Source organism: Amblyomma americanum, chromosome 9 (genome assembly GCF_052857255.1).
Source record: "Amblyomma americanum isolate KBUSLIRL-KWMA chromosome 9, ASM5285725v1, whole genome shotgun sequence".
Lineage (NCBI taxonomy): Eukaryota > Metazoa > Arthropoda > Arachnida > Ixodida > Ixodidae > Amblyomma > Amblyomma americanum.
Window position 1 is genome coordinate 148906739 of NC_135505.1, and position 24366 is coordinate 148931104.

General features: G+C 48.9%; 1 protein-coding gene across 1 annotated transcript in view; it reads left to right on the forward strand.

Annotated features, from left to right (window-relative positions):
• Positions 1-246: 246 nt before the first annotated feature.
• LOC144105737 (cytosolic endo-beta-N-acetylglucosaminidase-like) overlaps positions 247-24366 on the forward strand; it is an 80202-nt gene continuing 56082 nt past the window's right edge. The window contains exon 1 of the mRNA XM_077638844.1: positions 247-364. The gene's annotated coding sequence lies outside the window, so the exon portion shown is untranslated. The remainder of the gene's footprint in view (positions 365-24366) is intronic.

The following is a 24366-nucleotide window of genomic DNA, read 5'->3' on the forward strand; positions in this document are numbered from 1 at the left end:
AACGCTCCGGCAGCCTGCAGACGAGAGCTGCTGGTAAATCTAGTGGGAAACGCAGCTCGCCAGTGCCTTATCAGAGTGGCGACGTACGCCGTGAAGCGCGTCAACTTGTCGACTCATCGTGTGGGCTGCTTCTCGAACCAAGCATACGTGATGCGATGCAGACGCTTCCAGACGAACACCCCTTGGCACGCGAAATGGACCCGCCATTCTTTGACCACTACAGAGGACTGAGCTGATCGCGCAGTAATTCCTTTGAGCCAGCGGCGGTGCATCCTGGGCACTTCTGACCCCGGTAGTACGTGCGCCTAGCTAGTGCCGAAAGCTGCTAAGACTACTATGACGGATCTCCGAACAACAAGTTTGAGTGAGTACTATTTGCCTTTAGTAACAGCGCTTTAGTTATCCCTATGCTATGATGAGAAGGGTTTGGAATCATAGAGTGAACCCGCTGTTAGTCTAGCACTAGAGTCTAAATCCAAACTCGATAGGCACGTATGACGATATATTATGTAAAAAAAAGCCGTACACGGTGTGACGCTGGTACCAAATTAGCGCATTGCAAGCCTATAGAAGCCCTCTTTAATCAATCTGAAAGCGTGGTTCAGTCCTCGGCCGACAGATGCAGCGTGTGTGTTCCGCCTTTGCCGTCGCTTGTCTGCGTACTTGTGGGGTTTGAGAGGATTGGTTATTTTTCCGCAGCAGAGCGAACACAAATTACTCGCCAAGCTTGTTTGCCTTTGGGGCTTGCGAGTGGTCATCGCTGTAAACCGCAATGCATTATTCCTACGCACACTATCGCTATAGCCGAACCCCAACCTACAGATAATTTGTTCCCCTTGTTCGAGCACAATATCACGCACAGGCGTTGCCCTATGGAGAGAATAGCAGTGTCTTGTGAACTCAGAAGAATGAGCGGATGGGCGCCGTGCTCGATGCTGCCCCCTGGTTTACCACGCGTGCACCAGTCGGGGCTACCTTAACTGTTACTCAGTCGAGTTGCTGTCAGGAACTGCGTAGTTGTCTGGACCACTGATAACTTATTGGAACTCTTACGGGATGTTTTTGTTCCTATGCTACGGAAAAGAAGTTTCGGACGTATGCATGAGGTGCGCGGTCACTAAAAAAAGTCTCAGGCTGTCATGCTGCTGACCGGAGCGTCTACTCTCCTCGGCCACTCCCCCGTCGCAGTCCGGTGCAGGGGCTGGTGTACTACAGTGCGAGTAGGTATGGCCCTCTCCATTTCGTTCTCGCTTTGATAATACTGTCACGGAAAGCTCCTGGGCACTTTGGCATGACTCCTTACACATTTAACTGTAGTGGTATGCGATGTTTAACATACGGAGGGTGCACGCGGGCTACGTGTTATGGACGCCGTACTGGGGGCCTCTGGATTAACTCCTACTTCCAGCGTTCGTCAACGTGCACAGTCAGCGCACAACACACTGGCGTTTTCGCATTACGCCACCATATCAATGCAGTCACCCGTGTTGGGATTCGATCCCGCGAACTTGGTGTCAGCCGAAGACGCCTCTAATTACGCAGCTTTCGCAATGTGCCTTGTCATTGGTGCCGAGTATACTTAAAACCGCTTCAACACGAAGTTAGAGCTGGAATTGCCGCGATAGCTCGCTGGTTTTCGTGCTCGGCTACTGACCAGAAAGACGCGGGTTTGATCCCGGCCGCAGCGGTCGAATTTCGATGGAGGCGAAATTCTAGAGGCCCGTGTACTGTGCGATGTCAGTGCACGTTAAAGAACCCCGGGTGGTCTAAATTCTCGGATCCCTTCGCTACGGCGTCCAGCGTAGCCTGAGTCGCTTTTGGACGTTAACGCCCTTAAAACCAACCAAACCACACCAAGTTAGAGCCGCCCGCAGTCGTCGACCCGTCCCTTGAAGAAGAGTAGCAAAACAGGTTACCAAGAGAGCGGAGGCGGAAGTTGAAATCGGGACTAGATACATTGTTCGCCGAAATTGGCAAGCAAGACAAAAGGCACAGGACAGCACTTAAATCTAATTAAAGCGACGATATCCTATGCCTGAAAAGGCCGTTCTGTTCGCCGATCACCCTTCACCTCCTTCCCTGTGCGCTGTCGTCGAGATTCCAGAAGCTAACGAGGAAATTATGCCTTTGCACGGCTCCCACCTTCCTTAGGAGTTGGGGTACTAGTGCTTCACTTCACTTTATTACCTAATAGGCCCCGGGATTGGGGGTGTTACGTAAGGGGTGGGTTACATGTATAAAACATATTTAATAAAGAAAACACGTAAGGTACATAAATTATTCGCTGTTAAATATAGTCTCTAAACAATTCACAAATGTTGATGGACAGGTGATTGCGGCGATGTCGTGTGGAAGTCTGTTCCAGTCCGTGGCAGAACGTGGAAAGAATGCTGACGCAAATGTAGTAGTGCGCGTACGAGGCCGGGCAACTTGAATGGGATGACCAATGCGGGAGCAAATGCGTGCCGGCGGATTGATGTAGGGCGGATGACGAAGTGAGCTGAAATAAAATTTATGAAACAAGCACATACTAGTGATACGACGTCTACAAGCTACACGTCTCTGGCTTCGCCTTCGATTCTCGGTGGCGCCGCCCATGCTAAGTCGCCTTGTTTGCGCAGCCAGAGATAAGCGCGCACTACTCTGCGACGTATTTTCCTGGCGCGCGCGCGCTATCTGCCGCCGGTGCACGGTGGGCATTGCTCTTGGCCCGGTACGCCCTCCTCGAATTCGCTGACTCAGAAACGAGATCCTAATCAGCGCTCGTCGTAAGAACTGCAGCCTGCGTCTTCAGTAGATCCCTTCTTATCTCTTCGCCCCGCTAATGTTGGTTTTCGCTGAGTGTCGTCAATTGCTTGTATATATCGCTCGATGGAGCTTCGGCCGCTCTCCTAGCTTACTGTACTCGCGGACAGCTTTTTGTGGCTATGCTGCTGAAGCTACGGGCGCGCGCCGCCAGCTTAAACGCCTCTCTCTCTCTCCCTCGTGAGAGCGTGATAAGAGCGCGGTTGAGAAGGCATTGCGCCTCGTGCTCGTAGCTTCCACTGCATAGCCACAAAACTGCCCGCGAGTACAAACCTTTGGGACACTGAAGAGAACTCGCTGCTATGACTACATTGGAAACGGTATTCGCAAGAGGGTTTTCGGTTTATGCTGCCTCACTATGTGTAGTTAATTTGGCGACGCAAATACGCTTGCAAAAGTCATTTAACGAACGCGATATGCGACGGGGATTGTGTTTATGGGTGTTTAACGTCCCCAAGTGACTCATTACATGAGGGACGCCGCAGTGAAGGGCTCCGGAACAACTGGGGTTCTTTAACGCGCACTGGCATCGCACAGTACACGGGCCTCTAGAATTTCGCCTCCATCGAAATTCGGCCGCCCTGGCCGGGACCGAAAACGCGTCTTTCGAGTCTTTCCGGTCAGCAGCCGAGCGCCATAACCACTGAGCCACCGCGGCGGCTCGAGATGAGTCCTCTGTATTCTCTGCCTGCTTTACCTCTGAATGTCCATACGACGTTGTACACAGATTACGGCGCGCAAGTTCTAACGTAAAGCGTACAGAGATTTCAATAACGCGTTCTGGCTAACAGAAGATGGTAAACGTCAAATAGAATGGCTATAACTCTGCAGCGAGGGCGATGCTGCTGAGAATAGTCGCATCACGCAAGGGCGACGCTTAAACGAATGACATTTATCTGAAAAACTTGTCACAAACGGCTCATCTTTATTCAGCTCGTGCTGCAACATTCCTACCACACACCAGAAAGAAGGGAGTGTACGAAGGGCCTTAAATAATCCAGATCGACTCGAAACAACTCAGGAAATAGTTTTTCAGCGAAAGCATCCTGGTGGACTCATTTCAACCACGTTCTTTAATTTCGAACAGGAAGGAGTCGGGTGTGAAGAGGACAGGCCGGAGTACAGTGAAAGGGAAACTCAGTGTCTGTCCTGACATGCGCGATTATTTCATGAAAGCAGGGCAAACTCTCGGCACGAAAACGATCGAAGTTCAAGCACGCGCATACTTTCAAAACATCTACAGGTGTTCAAAGTAATTCAACGTTCAGCCCCTTCTTTTTATTCCGTTCGCTGAAGGAAATTTGTAGACTGCATCGCTTGCTCCGCGGTTATTACTCCCTTTTGCTGTAATCGACGCCCAAGTTCGATCCTTATGCTCTCTCTGTTGATGTCAAGAGACAGAATTTTGCTGCGTGACGGGATGGGCTTTCTGAAGCCTGCTTTGAAGAACTCCTGGAAGGTTGAAGAATTGCAACCTTAATTTTATTCTTGTTCTATTTCCTGAAATTACAGGTACAGGTAAATACCGCAGTCTTTCCCTGCCAATCAAAGAGGAAACTGATTTAGGACGTAAAACATAGTGTTTTGATATGAGCTTAGTTTGAGAGTCCGGGTTGTGGCAATGACATCGGCGCGAACATGTATGGCAGGCGCTCGCTTGAATTGAACCACAGCAGCGGTACTGGTGAGGGCAGGCCTGACGACGGCGTGTCGTGGACGTTTGTGGCTGTTTCGAAGTGGTGCCACGTCAGAGAGCCGCTTTTAAGCACTGAGAATCGGCAAAATAGTACGCGCTTGAAATACGCCCCCTTATACAGAGCGCAGCCGTGGATGATTGATGGACAGCAGTGTGCCGAGGGAACCGTTGCTATAGCGACGCAGTAAAACCAGGCGTCTATTAGTATAATTTATTCTTTACTCTAATTCGCATACAGAATGCCTGTAAAGGAGGTGCTTATTATCCGTCCGCGTGGCAGCAAGCTGAAAAAGAGAGAAAACAAAAGAAAATGCCGTGACGACTTCATCGGGGAAGATTCGACGCATGTTGTGCGCCACGGGGGAGAGTGAAGAGAAAACGTCGGGCAAATTGAGCCTGATTCGTTGCAATTAGTGCCGATCATGGAACGTGATTAGTGGAAGAAGACCGGAACAGCCGCGTTCCTCGCTGCCTGCCAGGGTACCACAGACGCCCCGGCAGAGGCGATGGCTCCTGCTTTTCTCCAATGATGAATGACGCGCCCGATTCCCGGAGAGAGCCAGCGCCACGCAACGGCGGAAGTGCTAATGAAGCAGTTCCGGGCACTCCGCACCCGACTGACTCGCGCCGTATTCGAACGCAGCGAGCAGTGGTGTCGAGCGATCTCCGATTGTCGAGCTTGTTAGACGCGAATGGACTGCTGGGATCATCCTTGCGAAAAAGGCCAAATCCGCGCACTCAGCGTGGATGAAAATGCTGGTGAAGGCTAGCTGGCCCAAAGTAAAACTTGGCAAACCATAACCAGCGGAGCCAAACAGAGCAAGAATAAGGCATGCACTAAACCGAACGCACAGAAAGCGCCGAATTTCTAGCGCAAAATGACGAGGACACAAAAAAGCAAAGTGTCCTGCCCACTTCCTTTCTTTGTGTCCTCGTCATTTTGCGCTCGGCATTCGGCAAATGTGTACCAAACAGCCTGCACGAATGTTCCCGCCTCCCAAGCCTGACTACCCGTGCTAGGCTGTTTCCTTGGTCTAAAATGTAACTGCATCACGTGCTTCCTTAAAACACAAAACGGAGCCGCGAGTCCTCATGAATGGGCGCAGCATAGAAAGTAAACAAGTAGCGGAGCTAACCTGTTATGATTTAGTTAGACAGCCACACACACACACACACACACACACACACGCACACACACACACACACACACACACACACACACACACACACACACACACACACACACACACACACACACACACACACACACACACACACACACACACACACACACACACACACACACACACACACACACACACACACACACACACACACACACACACACACACACACACACACACACACACACACACACACACACACACACACACACACACACACACACACACACACACACACACACACACACACACACACACACACACACACACAAAAGAGCAAGGGAACTGTATGCGAGCTAGGCGGCACTAAATTTAAAGGTACAATGTTGTGAGAGGCATCTACCCAAGCAGTGCAGTGACAACTTAAAAGTACTGCTCTGACCTTGAAGGCAAAATATTGACGGTTATTGTGCCTTACGCGCAAATAGCGAACTCCTCTAGCGCTCCTAGTAATTTCTGGTGTACTGCTTGTGCTATGTTCCTTTCGTGGTGACACCCTGTTTTGTCGTCGGAAGTGCGTCGTCCAAAATCTAAAATTTGATCAAAATTTGAATGTGGGCAAGCATTCTTGAAGCATGTTCCAAGAGGGAAAAAAAGACGCGGACAAAGAACGCTAAAGACAGGGCTCCTACCTCCGATAATCTTCTGTGTGTATGTTCCTGCTTCACCCCCTTGTCGGCACAAAGGGGGCCTTACTTTCGGGGTTTTCTTTTGTATGATTGTTTGTTTTCTACGGATGTGCTCGGTGCGATGGAGAACGCCTGAGGGGGCGGCAAATACAGGTTTGAGCCCAAGCTTTCCGTATACACTCCGCCGTCGTACGATCGTAGTTTTTACCTTACCAACTGCCGCTCACCTGTGGCTATGGGCGCAATCGCAGGCGAAATGGCCAAGTGCGCCTCTCAGTTCAGCTTCCCTAATCCCGAACTGGTTTTCTGCGCTCCCCGTCGAAATGTTCCTCCGAAGCGCTCCGGAATGCCAACTCTAGTTGATCTGCTCAACTGCTTGTTTCCTTGCACGCATCTTCGGCCACATGAGCTGTCTTCTTCGGCCGACAGAGTGCAGTGTCGCAACCGCTTCGAGCACGTGCTGTGGGCGGTGCCTGCAACAGCGCACTATGTTGTGAGGAAAGCTTACTATATATACGCAACTTTTTAACTACGTCATTAGGGTTTTACGCAACATAAACTCAGTGACGGCTCGGATTGGCAAAGCCGCAACGAGACACTCTAAAGCGCTGCGCTGTACGCGAGCGCTAGCTGTCTCCGGTTTTCACCGGTGGCGCAATACTCGTGGTGGCGGCAGTTTTATATTGAGCCGTAACCATCTTTCATTTCTAAAGAAATTAGGCTAACAACAAAGACAGATAAGTCCTCGCGCTTCAGCTAAACTTACGTATGTAATCTTTAATCTGACTCGTCAGTTTCCCTCGCGCTTTATAAATTGTCATATTTCATTAGGGAGATATATTTATTAAGGGTAACTGCATATTTGGAGTCGCAGCCCCGTCAGATTTTGCAACAACGAAAGCGAGCAACACAGTTGTTGGGCAGCGGGGGATCTCAGCTAACGCAATCGTATTAACTTCAGCGCCCCAACTTGTTTAGCTTTGTAACCGCATCTCTCAGTGCGTTCTGGTTCGCGACATTATACACGAACTGCTTCTCTGGTTGTGGGAATTGTGCCTTCGCTTTCTTTTTTTCTCTGCGTCTGCACGGACCACTCGGTCCTTTTTCGCCATCTACGTTCGTAACGTCTCCCTAAACCAACACCCAAAATCCGGTAACGATGGCGCAGGCTTAATAAAAGCAGAATATATAACCATGCACACAAATGGCCTTATTTCTGTATTGTTTTCTTCTGGAATTGTGGCCGATATATCATCTTTTTGTATGAAGCGCAGGAACTGCAATGGTAAATGATGTGGTTAACTTTATACCTGGTCTCTTTATAGCACACCCGGCAGGTGTGTTATACCTTCTGTCAGATTTGTAAACGACACGGCTTTGGTGCTTTCATGGGCCTTCCTTTTTGCTAGTTAATTTATCATTGAGAAGTAGAGATGAGCTAACGTATATCGACAGAGCTTTGTGACGATAAGTTTTCTTTGATTACTCCACATTTCCCTCTTTTGTGCTTTTTCTAATGTTTTGTTTGTTGCGCAGCTTACATATAAAAGTTGGTTCCTTCGCAATAAATCGGTTGTTGTAAGTCAGCACTAGTGTGTACATTTCCATTTACTTCTGACGGCGACAAAAGCATACATACATGCTGCATACATCTTTTCTAAGATGCATACATCTTTTCTAAGATGCATGAAATGGGGGCGGTGAAATTAAATTTTCTCGGTAATATTGCCTTCCGTTTACCTTTGTAGGCTGTTTTAAGAATGATCTGACACGAACTCGCCCAAGCTTCTACATTGGTTTCTTCATTATCCTGCCGCGGAAAGCATGCGGATACATGCGGTCACAGCCTTCGTCCTCGTCTGTCGGGCGCTGTCGGCACTTGCCATCCCTGCACTGCGGCGACATTTGTTCTGCGTCCCGGCGATGGCGGTTGCAATACACCCTGCATGTGTAAGGCTATGTGTGGTTTGGCCTGGTCAAACCGATGCGATTAATAACTAGACCGGAATGGAGCTCGCCGCCATCTCTCCTTTCTAACTGACCCTGGTTGTTCCCTTCTCCTCCATCCCAGTCAGGGATTAACGGCGCCCTCCAAAGCCCATAACTAAAACACCGCTGCGGCTGGTCACAGTGCGGTTGTTCTCCGTCCCGGTGCAGTTGCATGCAGTGGCACAAGCGCAGAAATAGGCGCCGTTACGCAGTGTGTAACTGCAAGAGATGCATTTATGTGGTGATCTGACGAAAGGCGAAAAAGCATTTGATAGCTGAACGGTGGCGCCTTGCACAACCGGAATGAGAGTTGGCCATGCACTTTCTCGGAAAAGAGGCCAGTAGAGGACTAAGACTCCTTCTGTGGGCACCTTGAAGCGCCTGCAAACACCCGACTTTACTTTTTAAGCAGCCCTCACAATTTGTATGTTGGTCCATAAAGCTTACTCCTGATGCAGACCTGAGATATCTGCTCCGGTATTCGTGCCTCTTATCATGATCGCGCGATGGGACGGTAACTCCTTTCAATTTTTGTCAAACATGCAGTAAGCTATAAATTGAGAGTGGGGACGTGGATGTAAGACATCACGCAATGAGAAGCAATGAAGAGTTTCAGAAAAAATTCTGAAATGAAAAATCTGCTAAATAACGGCCGAAGCTAACTTCGGCCGTTTTATTTTGACGGGGAGAAAAATAATTTCTTCGATTTCGTCCCTTTTTTTTCCCTTTTAAGGCCAAGCTTGTTCACTTCTTTCGCAGCACGTTTTGCAGTGGAAACTGTCCGAACGAATCTAACGTCTCCATTGTTCCACACGCTTTCGTAACCTGCGGCGCCGGCTCGGTTCATACACTGAGCGGCCGCTTCTGACCCGATGATCGGATGATCTCTTCGACTGCGTGAGTGAGCCAGCGCAGTGCCTCTACTTGGCCGTCGTCGTTTAGTTTAGTTTTATGGGGGTTTAACGTCCCAAAGCGGCACAGGCTACGATGGACGGCGTAGTGAAGGGCTCCGGATAATATCGACAACCTGGTGTCCTTTAACGTGCACTGACATCACACAGTACACGAGCCTCTAGAATTTCGCCTCCATCGAAAAACAACCGCCGCGGCCGGGATCCAACCAGCGTCTTTCGGGCCAGCAGCCGAGCGCCATAAGCACTGAGCCACCGCGGCGGCGCCGTCGTTAAAGGGTTGACGAAGGCGACTGCCCAGATATCCACTCTGACTGACTGAGAAGCCTGCACCCAGTTCTGCGCAGTGCAGTTTGAGACTCAACACGTTTTCCATTTCTCTGTTTGCTTGCTTAGTTTGCACTGTGACAAGATTACTCGCGCGTAGCTCAGCCCGTTTTAGCAGTAATACGGTACGTTAAGTGATTAACGTAGCCTTTTATGAATTGTTCGGTTTAAAAGCGCTCTAAACGACCGTACGATAATTGAACAAGAAGGTACAAAACAGGAGCTCCTTTCATTCTGCCATTTTGCCGCCGCGGTGACTCAGTGGTTATGGCGCTCGGCTGCTGACCCGAGAGACGCGGGTTGGATCCCGGCCGCGGCAGTTGAATTTCGATGAAGGCGAAATTCTAGAGGCCCGTGTACTGTGGGATGTCAGTGCACGTTAAAGAACGCCAGGTGGTCGAAATTTCCGGAGCCCTTCACTACGGCGTCTCTCAGCCTGAGCCGCTTTGCGACGTTAAACCCCCATAGACCATTCAATCTGCCATTTTGTACTCACAAAACGGTTTACCAGCTCAGCCATGCTTTCATTGTACAATTTGTCTTAAATGCCCGGTTCCTTAAGTGCATACTGTGAGCGTTTAGATGGAACATTGTAACCACATGAGCTTTATTTTCGACAACGGCGCTGAATTTAAGTACCAGAAGTACACAGACAGTGATGGGTGCTCTACGTACTCCTATAGACAAGGCGACACCAGAGCTATTCACTGCGCCATTACTATGCAATGTGTGTGTGTCTCCCTTCCTGTCCGTGCCCTTAAAGAGCGGATTTTCATAAATCGTCTCAGTTATTGTGCAATGTTTCATCCCTCACGGAGCAACGGTTGCTGTAGAGTGTTTCACACCCAAGTAAACTTGCGGAATTGCATGTAGGCACCGTTCAGATGGTCTCTAGAGTTGTTTGTTGTCACTCTCGTTTGATGTTAATGTGAAGCACTGATAAATGCGCATCCCTGCAGACCTGCCACGTGGTGGTAATATTGTTATTTTTAACTGCCGCTTAAATTAATGCATAAAATAATTCACACTCATATGCCAAGCATAAACCATAATAGGAATTCTTCAATTTCGGTTGAAACCATGAGGTCTGTGCCCCCCGCACAGAAAGTGAGGGTCAGAGAAGTCCCACACGGGAGGAGATCAGAAGGCGTGGATGCATATTCCTGCTCCCATTAGTGCGGGTTGCAGAGAGCTGGGCTGGATAGAAAGGAAAAATTGCGTCGTTCTTGGTTAAAGAAAAAGTTATGCGCCCGTAGAAGAAACGAAAAAAGGTGCACAACTTTCTCGCTTTTCGACGTGCGCTTCCGGGCTCCTGCTTGCAAACACTGCATGCGTGGAAGCCTCATTTGACCGTTTCTTGTGGAGAATGGGCTTGTTTCAGCTTGGTTGGATGATGCGACGAGCGCGAATGCTTTTACGTAGGTGCCAAAGCTTGTTTTTATTCGCTTCACTCGAAACCTGTAGCAAGAAAAGAAGTGACACAAAATGTGGTGTACAGAAAAGAAAAGAGAGAAGCTTCATAAAAATGTCTCCTAATGACAGCATATCTAGCAAGAAACTGCGTTTGGATGGTCCTCAAGCTGTCGGGGCCCGAGTAAAAAAATTGGAGTGAGACGCGACAGCGTGCCGCAGCGTTGCCGAGGAGTACACGGAACGCCATCGCCCGTTTGGAGCGACGCGTGGCCCGTTGGACAATTTAAGGAATGGACGCCTGTCTCACATATCTCGGCGGACACCTGCACCGGACCGTAAGGGAAGGAAAATTAAATGAACAATTGCTTTTAAGGAAAGGAAATGGTGCCTGTCTCACATTTCTCGCTGGACACCCGGATCGCGCCGTAAGGGAAGGAAAAATCGATCGATCGATCGATCGATCAATCAACCAATCAACCAATCAATCAATCAATCAATCAATCAATCAATCAATCAATCAATCAATCAATCAATCAATCAATCAATCAATCAATTCATCAACTCATCAATCACTCAATTCATCCCCTCATCAATTCATCAATCCATCAATCAATCAATCCATCAATCAATCAATCCATCAATCCATCAATCCATCAATCCATCAATCCATCAATTCATCAATGCATCAATGCATCAATTCATCAATTCATCAATTCATCGATCCATCGATCCATCGATCCATCAATTCATCAATTCATCAATTCATCAATCCATCAATCCATCAATCCATCAATCCATCCATCCATCAATCCATCATCAATCAATCCATCAATCAATCCATCAATCAATCAATCCGTCAATCCATCAATCCATCAATATATCCTTAACGCTGTCGCATTAAAATCCCTTCTCTTACGGCGCGGTGCAGGTGTACACCGAGATGCGCCATTTTTCGCTCACGGCCAAAGCTTTACGACGACGCCGACGACACCGGCTTTTCTGCTACGCGAGCTCCTTAACGCTCTCGCGTTAAAAGCAAAGTACAGAATGGTTAAAAGCAAAGTACAGAACGTACGCCTCTCCATACCCCTCATCTGAACGCCCTTCCCAACTCCTCTGAAAATAACAAAAAAAAAATCGATGCTCGGACAAATTGCTGCGCACGCGTTACGATCGAACAGGACGCTTTCGCAACGAGGATTTTAATTTCTAATCGCATTTCGGAAGCAGCCTCTGCCATCGCCAGTGTCATCATTCATGACGAAATATCAAGAAACACCCGCCGCTTGGGCCTATTCTCGATTATAACGGCCCATGAGAAGTGCGGATGACGCCACCCTCCCCCCGTAGTGGTGCACTGCCCAATTTAATTTCCCATGAATAGCCTGAGAGACAGAGGCGGCTCTCGTTTCGCTGCGTTGATAGTTTTCGTCATCTGCCATAGGATTTTTACTTCCTAAGGATAACACGCGGAAAGAAAAAATCGTTACAATGGTTTAAAGGCCACTATTTTGGACATATATCTCTGTAGTGCGAGATGCTACCCAAAAATTGGCAGTGGTTTAGCTCGGCTATGCCAGGATATACGTAGGGAAAGCTAAGGCATAGCTTGGTTAGCCTTGGTTAGTCTTGATTGCAAGTCCAGGTTAGTCTAGTTGTCTAGTCACGTGGTTCGTCACGCGATTGGTCACGTGGTACGGTGCGACCACGGTGGGACTGCGAGCACCGCGAAACGGCGAGTTCGCGGCCAATGTAGCTTTCGCTACAAAATGAAGGCATGAGTGGATTTTGCTTTCGAGGGCTCATCGGTGAAACTCGTCAGTGGTCACGGCGATGTCGGCAGGAAAGTATTTGCCACTTCGCCACTGACTTGTAAAAGCAGAACAGTGAACTCATGAAAGATCATGAGCATGAGCGAAGAGACACCATTGAATATATCCGCTTCGGAAAACCATAGAGGATCTTGCCCTGGTAATACAGTGCTCGAAAGGCCTGAGTTAGACTCCAAAGCCAACTGCGCCGAATCAATATCGCTTTAAAACTGAATTTGAATGGCACTGACATGACTTAGACCAAAATAAGTAGTTTCCTCTAAGATAACCTGCAGATCGGATGATAACTGAACGCGTTAACAGCAGCACTACACGGAGAGACTAGACGTTACTACAGCCTATTACTAATGTTCTCTGCAGCTCCTGTGCCGGATTTAACAAAGCCACCTGGTACTGCAGGTTAGGCGTAGTAAGACGAGCGTTCCAGGCGAAGTAAAGGGCATACGAAAAAAAGGTAATGCGACCGCAGTAACTGATTTTTCTGCACTTACACGGATGCCCAGAGGGCAAAGAGGCGTTGCCGAATATCTGGCACCGTGCCTGTACCACCCACATCCAAGGCGCTCACGATGATGAAATATAGATGGCGCCACATGCGGATCACATGGGAAGGAGGAGATAACAAGCCGGGTACGAAGTCCTCCTCCTTCGCGACCTGACCGCAGCGGGAAATGAATTTTCGATCCGTCGCTCTCAAGGTCGCGAAGACGGCCTCTGGGTACCAAGTTCCCATTTCCTTATTTATTTCGCACATTAAGCGTTTTTGTTTTTCTTGATTCTATGCATGTCACTTTGGTGGGGGCGAAAGCCGTGCACCAACGCTCATAGCACTCTGAAGCGGTTTTCGACGATCGTAGCAAGAAACTAAAGAAACACAGGAAGAGAATTCTACGAATATAAATATGGCTGTGGGACCCAGTCCCAGACTCTCCTGAAATTCTCCGCTTTGCAGACTTTCCACTTCCATGCCGTTTCCACGCCGGCCCTACAATCATTTCGCGTTGTCTTTCAATTCGCGCGGATATATTCCTGCTGATTCCTCTTTATCCTTCCCGCTTAAAGTTTTCATTTCTCACACACGTGTGGCAGTCATCAGTGGATGCAAAAAAAAAGACTGAGCTCCAGTGCAGTTCTTCTTTTCTTATGCGGCCGCACGGCTGGGCAACGCACGAGCATGGATGGAAGAGTGAGAGGGGCACGACAACGTAGGGAGGGAAAAACAGCACAGCAATGAAGCAACGCACGAAAAAAGAGCGCGCGTGGGAACAGCACAGAGACAAAACCATTCAAGCCGCTTTCGATGGTTTGTTTCCCTGGTAAACAGAGAGAGCTGTCGCACTTGTCTTTTCGTGCAAGCTATACTGTATTAAATTATTCAAATGCATTCGATGCCACATAAAACATGAACATGTTCTTGCTTTTTTTTCTGACAAATATTCGGCTGACGCCTGCTGCTTTGTCAAGGTACTCAAAAAAAAAAACTGTTTTTGATGCTGTATCGCCCGTTTCGCCGTTTAGCCGCGCGAAGAAATTGGCCAGTGGATAGTCTCAAAGAAAGGGTGCAATATCGATCCGGACAAAATGGCTAATCGAGTTGCTCGCTAGTTCACACAGCAAGCTGGAACTGCTGGCTACAGATCTCTCTGGAGTAGGAAAAACATAAATGCAATGATTAACAGGGATAAACCTTCAATTTTGTCAAGATGTTCTTCGAAAATGTTGAGGCGAAATTCTACCAAAGGGTTGAAAACGTCCGAAAGGAAGGTTCCAAGGTTTGCATAAAACTCAGTATACTTAAAAACAGCTAACATTCAGCAGTTTTGCGAAGATGCAGCCGTTTATGCTAGGCAACAAGGCTTCTGAAAAATACAGCGAGTGCATCTCTCTCGCCAGTGAAATCTCTGCGGACCCAAATTGTGATATATTAAGGCGAAAGCCTTTAATGGCTCATGCTCGCAGTGACCATCCGCCCGTTACATCGCCCCCTCGGCCGCGTGACCTAGGTCACGTGGCGCCACGCTCGCGCAAGCTGCTCTTTTCCTCTGTCGTGAAGTGAATTTAAGCGCGGCAAATTCAAAGCAGTGCAATGAGTCGCAAACGGCTTTCGCCTTCCCGCAGTTAAGAGATATCTAAGTACATCCAACAAATTTTTAGTCGCAGAATAAGAACGGACGAGGGTGCATCAGCATATGAGCACCAGGCTAACAATACCCTTAAAAACAAGAGTATGTAACCAATGCAACCTGTCAGTGCTCAAATATGCGGCTCAAACTTGGAAACCAGCAAACGACCATGTAGTCTAAGGATAGAGGAGCTAGCGGTGGAAAGGATGGTAGGCGCAAGGTGATTCTAGACGAAATTAGAAACAGATTTACGAAATTTTCTACACTAGTAGAAAACGTGCCTCTTCGCCTCCCACGCCTAACTTATGTCCATTTGATCTCGGTGAAGCTTAAGTTACGTGTCACTGTACTATCTGCTGGTCTACGTACGCAAGCTTTTTTCCCCACTGTTTTCTCAGAAAGACTGCGTGAAGTAACTCCGAGCAGAAAATGTTTGCGGGTAAATTACAAAAAGGTTCACGGAACTTAATGAATGGAACACGACCTGCAGCGATTTAACCTTTCTGTGCGCCAGCAAAGGGAACGTGATGTGACGTAATGCGCCATAAAGGAGTTCATTCGTTGAAAAGCGGTAGCACCTAATACAGGCAAGAGTAAGGGAGACACGATTGAAGAGTTCATGAGCCAAATGGAAAACTCGAACGCGTTTATTTGTTTACTTACCATGAATTATGATCGCATGCATCGCAGTAGTGAGGAATTACTCAGAGCAACGCAATCATGCAGAACAAACCACTTCCCCGTGTGAATGAGAGCGTCCCGCTCAGAAGGAGATGCAGTCCCGCGTGCATTGCGTTCGCGAAGATTGTGGGAAGCGAAATTTTTGCGGGCGAAAACGGGACAAAGGGTGCAAAGGGAAGCGCCCAATGCAGCTGCCCGCCCTCCCTCTTTTCAGCAATTCATGCCTCAAATTACCCGGCTCGCAAATGCATATCTTAATTAGGAAAAATGAACGCGGTCTCCCACTCTGTTCAGCCAAAAGAAAACGGAAAGCTGCAGATAGAGACCGACAATAAAGTGGAGAGGGGGCGTTCGTAATGCTGGTGCGCGCCCGAAATCATATCCCCACTTGTCTTCCATTCATTATATCCGCACATTTTTCGAAGCATCGCTCACAGTGCTGGCGACACGCCGCGGCCAGCTTGCTTAGCGACGAGCTGTAGAAGCACCAGCCTTTTCAAATTTTTCGTGTGCGGGGCGCGTTTTTTGCCCACTGCCCGTATGCATCACATGCATCCGTGCGTGAATATTATTAACGCAGCATTACCTATTTGCAGTGATGTGACATTGCCAGCGCACTTCCTACGTTCCTGACTTGAATTTCTCAGCAGTCCTGGATTAGGCATGTAAGAGCAGTGGCTAATATTGGATCCGGAAGCATAGTTAGAGTAGGCTTTCTATCGAAGGCATAATATGATGTGATGAACCACGACGCCATCATAACTGGCTATGCAACACTAGCAGTGTCCGCTGCATTATGCGAAGCTGAGTAACATGGCATTGAATCAAAAAGCGGAGAAAGAAAGAAAAACGAAATAAACTGCTGACGTTGCCTTGCCCATTGTGATTGTAGTTGAATATTTTTTTCAAGACAAGTTAACCCCTCTTAAGATAAAAAAAATGTTAGAAAAATATTGCCCCTTTCCAAAGATGTCACCCTAGCGTGACCACATATTCAGAACTTTCAAAAGCTGTATTTAGACCAGAGTAGCCAAGCTAAGGATTTTTATGAGCCTCGTACACGCCACAATCTTGTAAAATCAAGAAGTATGACATAGGAGTATTCCCTCACTCCTTGCGCCCCCTCCTTCAACTTCGGCCAAGCGTCATTAGTTTCACCACCAGACCGCTCTTCCGGCTGCGGTTACTAAGACCCGCGCATTCGTCCATCGCTGCTGCTACTGCGAGCAATAAGTAGAAACCGCGACGCCGGAACGGAGTCGGGTGGCGCGTCTCGTTCGCGAATAAAGGGGAAATGATGTCCCGTTCGTCTTAATTAGCGAGGGCAGACTCGGTTACGAGCGCTGCTCGAACAAAGGAGGCTTAATGCCTGGGGCGATGCTTCAACCGCTACGGGGTGGTATCTGCTTTTCATCTTTGCTTTGCTGAGAGCGTCTAGCTATAGTGCCTTTTACAGCAGCATATCTCCAGAGTCGGGCAATACACTTTTACCTGCTCACTAACAATTTGTTTGGAGGCAGTGCTCTTGTCGAATATAACCTGGCTACGCTGCGCCTCGAAATTATATGGTTGCTTGCGCATTCTTCCCATCCTGGTAATGAAGAAGCCCACGGTTATGCCCGGGTATTCTTCAACCGGGCTGTGGGCTGCCCAAACCTGTGATCGGCCAGGGAGCGCATGGTTACATACCACGAAATAACAGTGCATTATCGAAATGATAGAATGCACTACCCCGCCCCCCTCTCTCCCCCGACATGACAATAGAACCCTGGTAGTCTGTCATTACAAATAGCCCATCGCAGACGTGTGCAGGGCGCGGTCTCTTTGAGGGGGCATACGCTCATAATCGCTGAGAAAGCGCATCTGCTGCTGGCACTGGTGCTAAACACGAGAGAACCTCGTCCACTGCATGCCCTTACTGCATGCCCTTACTACTATGGTTCTAATATTGCGCAGCCCATTCGAGATTTAATCACGCGCTTTATCAACATTTTCATTTTTTTTTACCATGCAGGCGATAACGCACTTTTTCCTCACCTCCTCAAAGGAAGACGAGCAATCGCTTATAAAAATTGTCTATGGACAGTCTATAGACTTCCTATAGACTCTATTGGCTTCCTATAGATATTTCTTTTTGTCTCTTCATGGTCTACAGAGTCTATAGAAAAAGTCTATTAAAAGTGTATGACCATAAATGTATAGATTGTCTATAGACTGCATATATGATTTGTCTATAGACAGTCTATATAGTGTATAGACAGAATACTATGGACAGTCTATAGACTGTCTAAAGAATTTTTTTGTAACGGATGACAACACTTAATCGTCAAGAATTATAAAGCGCGGCCCATTCTGGTCCTGTCTCGCTGGCCCGGGTGTCCTGGCTACCATTCGAGAGCAAAGTAGTTAGGAGACAACGCATGACGCTAGATATGCCAGGAAAGTTGAACAACGCACCAGTGTTGACAAAATTGTTTATAGACAGTCTTCTGACGTCAGCATTCATATTAAGAAAGCCACATTTTGGCAGCTATCCAAGGGGCGCTCGTGGTAGAACCGCGTGTTTCCGACGTACTGCACGGCAGAGGAAACAGTTGTCCCGCTTGTGCTTTGCCACAACGCGCAGTCGAATTCGTACGGTCCCGTGGTCAGTGCATCGACAGCCGTCTTCCGGGGAAGGCACCACTCATTACAATTCACCAAAGAGCCACTAGACAACCGTTCATTTTCCTGAACGTTGCCGGACGATTTGGCGAGGGTAGGTTTGTTATTGGCTTGCACTCTTTCAGTGTGTACTGAGCAGGGGTCGGGGGTCGTTCGCACGCGTAGAGCCCGGTATCGCGTTCGACAGCTGGTTACTATAGGCAAGTTGCAATGCAAGGTTCTTTGAAATACAAAAGAACTTCAAAGACGAGGAGAAATACGCTGGGCGATGTAAAGTGCGCACGTATGTTTTTTTTTTTACTGCTCCTCATTCAAGCACAAAGTGCCTCAGTTGGGATTTCAGGAGTACGGCTTCAGGTCGCTGTGACCACTGCACCTTTAGCAACTTGGCACTCAGCCGCCTGCCGCGGCGTGGCGGATAAGTTCACGTCGCTCGTTTCAAGGCAGTATTGAGCAAGCTTTGTCGCACGAGGTGATCTTCGCGAAGCTAGCAGTAAAGAAGTGATCACGTGTGGCTTAAAGGCGGGCTGTCCTTCCTTTCGCAGGCAGCCGCGTCTCACATGAGCCATGCTTGAGTATTTTAAGAGGCCGTCGCCTTCGCCATTGCACCAACGCTCTTTGTGCCACGCGTCGGATGCGTTGCTGCATCAGCGGCGCCTTCCTTACTGCGCACAGTTTAGAGATGTGGTGAGCACACGCCGGAGAGGACCTGGCATCTATAGCGCCAGAGCTTACGCTCGATCGTAAACTCTCGGGAAAACGGCGAAGCTATTTCCGTTTTCAGGCTGCGCAGATAGGACGCTGGTGACGTCAGGTAGTGAGATCTAAACCGCACCCTAAGCTGGAAGAAACAAACTCTGGGGAAATTGGTGCCGATACAGTACAGGAGGACGAAAGGTGCGCATGAAGATCCGAGAAGTATAGTAAAAACGCATCCAGGCACAATCCCATCTCCGAAGAGTAAATAAGCGTGAACCTCTCGCGTAGAAGCGTTTGTGAAACATGAGGGCACATCATCTTCGAGGCACAAAGCCTCGTTGCATCAACCCGCCGTGAAGCGCGGTTGCCGCAAGGCCCTCGAGGGACTGCAGACGAGATTCCACGCATATCTGCCCACAGCCTTCGGAGAGGCATTCTGGAAAAACGAAACAGAGGCGAAGTGTTTATAACTGAGTGCTATCATGATATCTAATGAGTGTGCACCAGAAAACAGTTTTAACGATCGCTCCGTCTTATTGCACACAAATGCAATATAAGATGCGCAACACAGGCTTTTATTTATCTGTGACCATGAACAAAATGAGCGCAGGGAAACTTCCTGCGGGGTGGTTCGGCATAGCTATGACTATCAGCTGATCTCAAGGTCGCTGGTTCCATCGTGGCCACAGCGGCTGCATTTCTATGCAAGTGCTATTGCGCGCCTACACCGATTCGCGAATATTTTTGTGCAGAAGCTTGCATCTGTACGCGCAGCTGCTACGGTCTCGTGAAACGCTATACACCCCGCTATGCGAACGTGGCACCGTCGCCCAGCGGTCACGTGACCCATACAGCGATACAGCATCGAGGATACGATAATCATGTTGCTAATCGCTCTGTAGGCTGACACTCTTGAGAGGCCTGGCAGCTCTCGGGGCATAAAAGACTCTTTTTGAATAGTTATCAGGCATTGCTCGCTGTATAGTAATAAGGAGGTTGAGTGACGTGCGAGTGAAAAAAAACCACTGGGGCATAAAAGTTAGTCTTGGTCAGAAGTCTTATGGGCACAGCGTTCAGCTGCACCGAAATGAATGTTCCTAGAATGAATGTTCCGAAAATGAATGCACCGAGAATGAATGTTCCTAGCAAAAGTCAAGCAGGAAGGTTCCCTACCGCAAGAAGAAACCTACTGCTGGCATTTTAAGGTCACTGGCCCTTTAATAGTGCCGTAATGACTCTTATGCGGCTGAAGCGAAAAAACATTTGGCCTTAAGACGTTTGACTAAGACTGTACATGCGCGTGCTTAGTTTCTAGTGGATCGGCTGACCCACAATCGTGGTGACCACCTCCATATGAGTGGCGAGGAAATTCGGGTGTGTGGACATTGGGAAATCTTTCATGCCTCGCGAACTGTTTGCACCCGGAACAAGCCCCCACGTATCCACGGGGAAATAAACCGTAACAACACTGCGCCATCGCATAGCGAGAGCTTCCCTGAGAACGACAGCAACTGCTTCAAATATGTTCCACAGGAGGCTGCAAAAATTTTGTTTGCTGCCCGATGTTTTTCGGCACATATTCAGACTTGTGCGGCCTACACTGCAGTTGTAGTTCAGCAGAGATGTAGTTTGGTCTTCATGACGCAGCCACATCAGAAGCGCAGAGAAGCTGAAGCTTGTAAAATTTGGCAGTATCACGTTATTACGCTTGCTTGCCGCCTTGTTTTCCTTATCTGGCCGCCCAGATTTCTATTCGCGTCATGCTGCACCGAGGATTTGCAATTTCGAGAGCCTGCAATGTCTGCGGGAGTCGGCGCGTTTCTGTCGACCTAAACCGAAGCGGCTACGCGTCCACGTCGCTGCCGCGTTGCTGCCGAGGGAAACGCTGCCGAGGGAAACGAGATTTGTCGAGAACGCGGGCATCTGACGAGAAGGATTAGGCCCAGCCGGCAGCGCAAAGCCGCTTGCGACAGAGAACGTGACAGGAACGCGCACAGAGATTGGAGAGGACCCTACTCTCCTCGCGCTATATATACCTTACCTGTACTGCCTATCCTTTGGCCCCGTTCAGGTCTGTTTTTTTTGTTCTTTTGTGTGGCAGCATTTGCCTTGACGAGCTCTGCGTACCTTTTTCCCCCCCTACGCGTCAGTAGCTGGTACTCTGTTGGGAAAGGAGACAGGGGACATTAGGGAAGACGAGGGAGAACTGGGCAAGCAAACTGCTCGCTCGTCGAGCGGTGGCGTGTTGCTTGTCACCGGTTGCTACCTGCGATGCGAGGCCAGTAATGATACGACAAGGCCAGTTCGGAAGCTTTGGCAGAAGACATGGCAAGGCTTGCGTTGTCAACGTTCACGACGATAGGCTAGCGCACGCTTCGACACCAGCATGCTGCTCGGTCACAGTACACGCGTTGCCCGCACCTCTACAGCCAGGTATTTAAAGGCATGCTGTTGCTCTGCTGGTGCGGTTTGCCATTTTTAAAATTCAAACTGCTGGCTGGACTACACCATAGAGTTTTTATGTTTTCATATTCCTGCCTCAATTTGGAGCAGCGAAAGGCAGCGTTTAGAAAAAATAACTCTACGAGCTTCGCAAATGAAAGGCACAGGAGACTCAAGAGACGCTCGAGACTGCATCTTCTCACGGAGAGCTGAAGCACATGGCTTTAACACGAACTCCGTTTGGGACACGACTGCGTCCCGCCGCACCTTCATGCGTAAAATTTTCGCGGGTTGTTGTTCTGCTCCGGCCAGAGACGCATCCTCGAGCAGTGTGCACCCACTATTCCAAGAGCTTGGTTATGCATGGGTGTGTGTCGAGGTCATCGTCGGAGCAGTTTTTGATCTTTGTTGAAAGCTGGAAACAGGCCATAAGTGCACACACGAGGCGCCAGTGGACGCTGGCCGCACATACACAAGTTACTATAAGCGTATGCGCATGCTTGTAGAGGTCAGGTGTCGTGCATCTTATAAACGATCGAACGGGAGCGTCGCCCACATTAAGCGTCCACCGGCGCAGACGTATAGTGGTCTTTGATAAAAGGAAATGGCGCACTAACTTTCACTTCTCGGTGGATACCTCAACCGCGGAATGAGGGAAATAAGTCGGAGGGAGTGAAAGAAGAAAAAGAGAAAGAGGGTGTCGCAGTGCAGGGCTCCGAATTAATTTAGACCACTTGAGGATCTTCAACGTGCATTGATATCGCACAGCACACGGGCACCTTTTGCGTTGAGCCTCAATCGATACGCGGCCGCCGCAGTGGGCTTAGAAAGAGCGAACGTGTCACAACGGTCAGGGAGGACGTTGAGAGAAGCGCCTCCCTTTCAACTTCTCGAGAGACCTCTTTACTTTCGACAGCCCAGTTTTTGCCTCTAAAACCCTGTGCCTGGAAGATACGGTGTAGATGTTTATGCTTCAAGTTAAACAGGTCACGGATACAATCAACTCATAAAGTTGTGGCAATGTACAAAATCCGCAACAATTTTCGACTCACCTCTCGTAAAGAAAATCACCTTCTGCATAAGTGCGAATGAAGTCTTACTGCCAGCGAGCTCACAACAGGTATCTTTTGTGTCACCGTTCAAAGTGCCGACATCAAATTTGCATGACCACAATTTTTTTATTTCACATTTTTTTTCTTTTAAGATGTTATCCACACATCTCATTCAGCTATTTCTGTGGCAGTGTACACATTGTTGACTTAGAATGACGTGGGTGGTCTCTGTTACTATCCATAAAAACTTAGACCTGGACGGCGAGCATCGATTCGAACTGTGCAGTATAAACTCAAAAACGTTGCCACAACAATTTGAAGAAGAAGCCGCAGAATGTGGTGTTGCATTATAAACAAAAACAAATTTGACCGCCAGAAACTTTTCAGGCTTCACGCTTTGGCAGCTGTATTGCATGCTTCATGAAAAAAATAGGCGGCGCCCTCCACCCTTTTTCGCCATGGCCTGTGGCAGCTACAAGACACACTGCCTTGAACATCTCCGTGAGGTGCTCTGTTCCGAGAAGGCTGGTGTACAGCCTTGAAGAGCTCTGCGGACGACAACGCCAAGCGGGATGTGTCGGCGGCCAGGAAAAGAAACCGAGCCACTCGTCGTCGGGACGCCCACACGAAAACAGTTGGACGAGGATCTCTGACACGTGTTGGCCGTGTTACCGAGCCACCGGGTGGGACAAAAGAGCAATATTGCAGACAGCGCGGGCGCCCAGAATAACTTGCCGTCAACACCCCGAGGCGTGCCTCTTTCTGCAGCCCATGAGATTCGCAGAAACTCATTATAACAGGCGGCCTGCCTGCTGTAAGCAGCTACCGTTTCGTGTTGAGCAGCCTTTCTCGCATTTCAGAGTGGAAGCCAGCCTGGAATGCGCTCAGAATGTGGGCATTCTGCAGCGCTTGTGTTTTTTGGTGAAAGGAAATTGGTTTTTTGTGGAAAGAAAATGGCGCAGTATCTGTCTCACATCTCGGCGGACACCCGAACCGCGCCGTAAGGCAAGGGACAAAGGAGGGAGTGAAAGAAGGAAGGAAGAGGTGCCGTAGTGGAGGGCTCCGGAATAATTTCGACCACCTGGGGATCTTTAACGTGTACTGACGTCGCACAGTACACGGGCGCCTTTTGCGTTTCGCCTCCATCGAAACGCGGCCGTCGCGGTCGGGTTCGAACCCGGGTATTTCGGATCAGTAGCCGAGCGCCATAACCACTGAGAGACCGCAGCGGGTAAATTTTTTGCTACACTTTTTCATTTTTGGAGCGGCAACTATTTCAGAGGTGCCCATCGCTGTTCACTGGATACTTGATGTCTGTGCGTGCAGTGTGTCCGTAGTTCCTGAAATCTCAATGGTGTTGCTCCCAAACAATGACTTTGACCCAGATCTGCTTGGCAGGAAGCAAACCAACTGGCTAGGCCCAAACAACCCTGAAATAGTAAGGCTGTGTGGAAGTTAGGAATACATACAGCACAAATATCTCCGAGAAAACGTGTAACGAAGCTTTGCGTGGAACGGTATGCAGTAACGCCTTCCAGCGCTCGACGGTGCGAGCAAGGCTGGGCGTACAATGAACAGATGCTGTCGGAGCAAACAGTGCAGATACAACACCAAGAGCGCGAGCAGGCTGCAAAGGAATTGGGTGCGGCAAGAAGAGCAGTGCAGGAAAAGAAATACAAAACAAAGTGGGAGCGAGAAGCACGGTCGAAGATTTGGCGAGAGGGTGCCAGGTTCGTATAATGTTGGACGGCACCCAATTTCGGCTTCGAGGCACGTCCGGGACTTCAAACCTGTGTCTGAGGAACACCTTGCTTCGGCTGCTACAGACGGCAAGCCTCCTCGCTCAGTACCTTGCTTCGCTTCGCGAAGCCCGGTTCTCACAAGACGGAGTCACGGCGCAGGCGAGGCGGTGCCTCTCA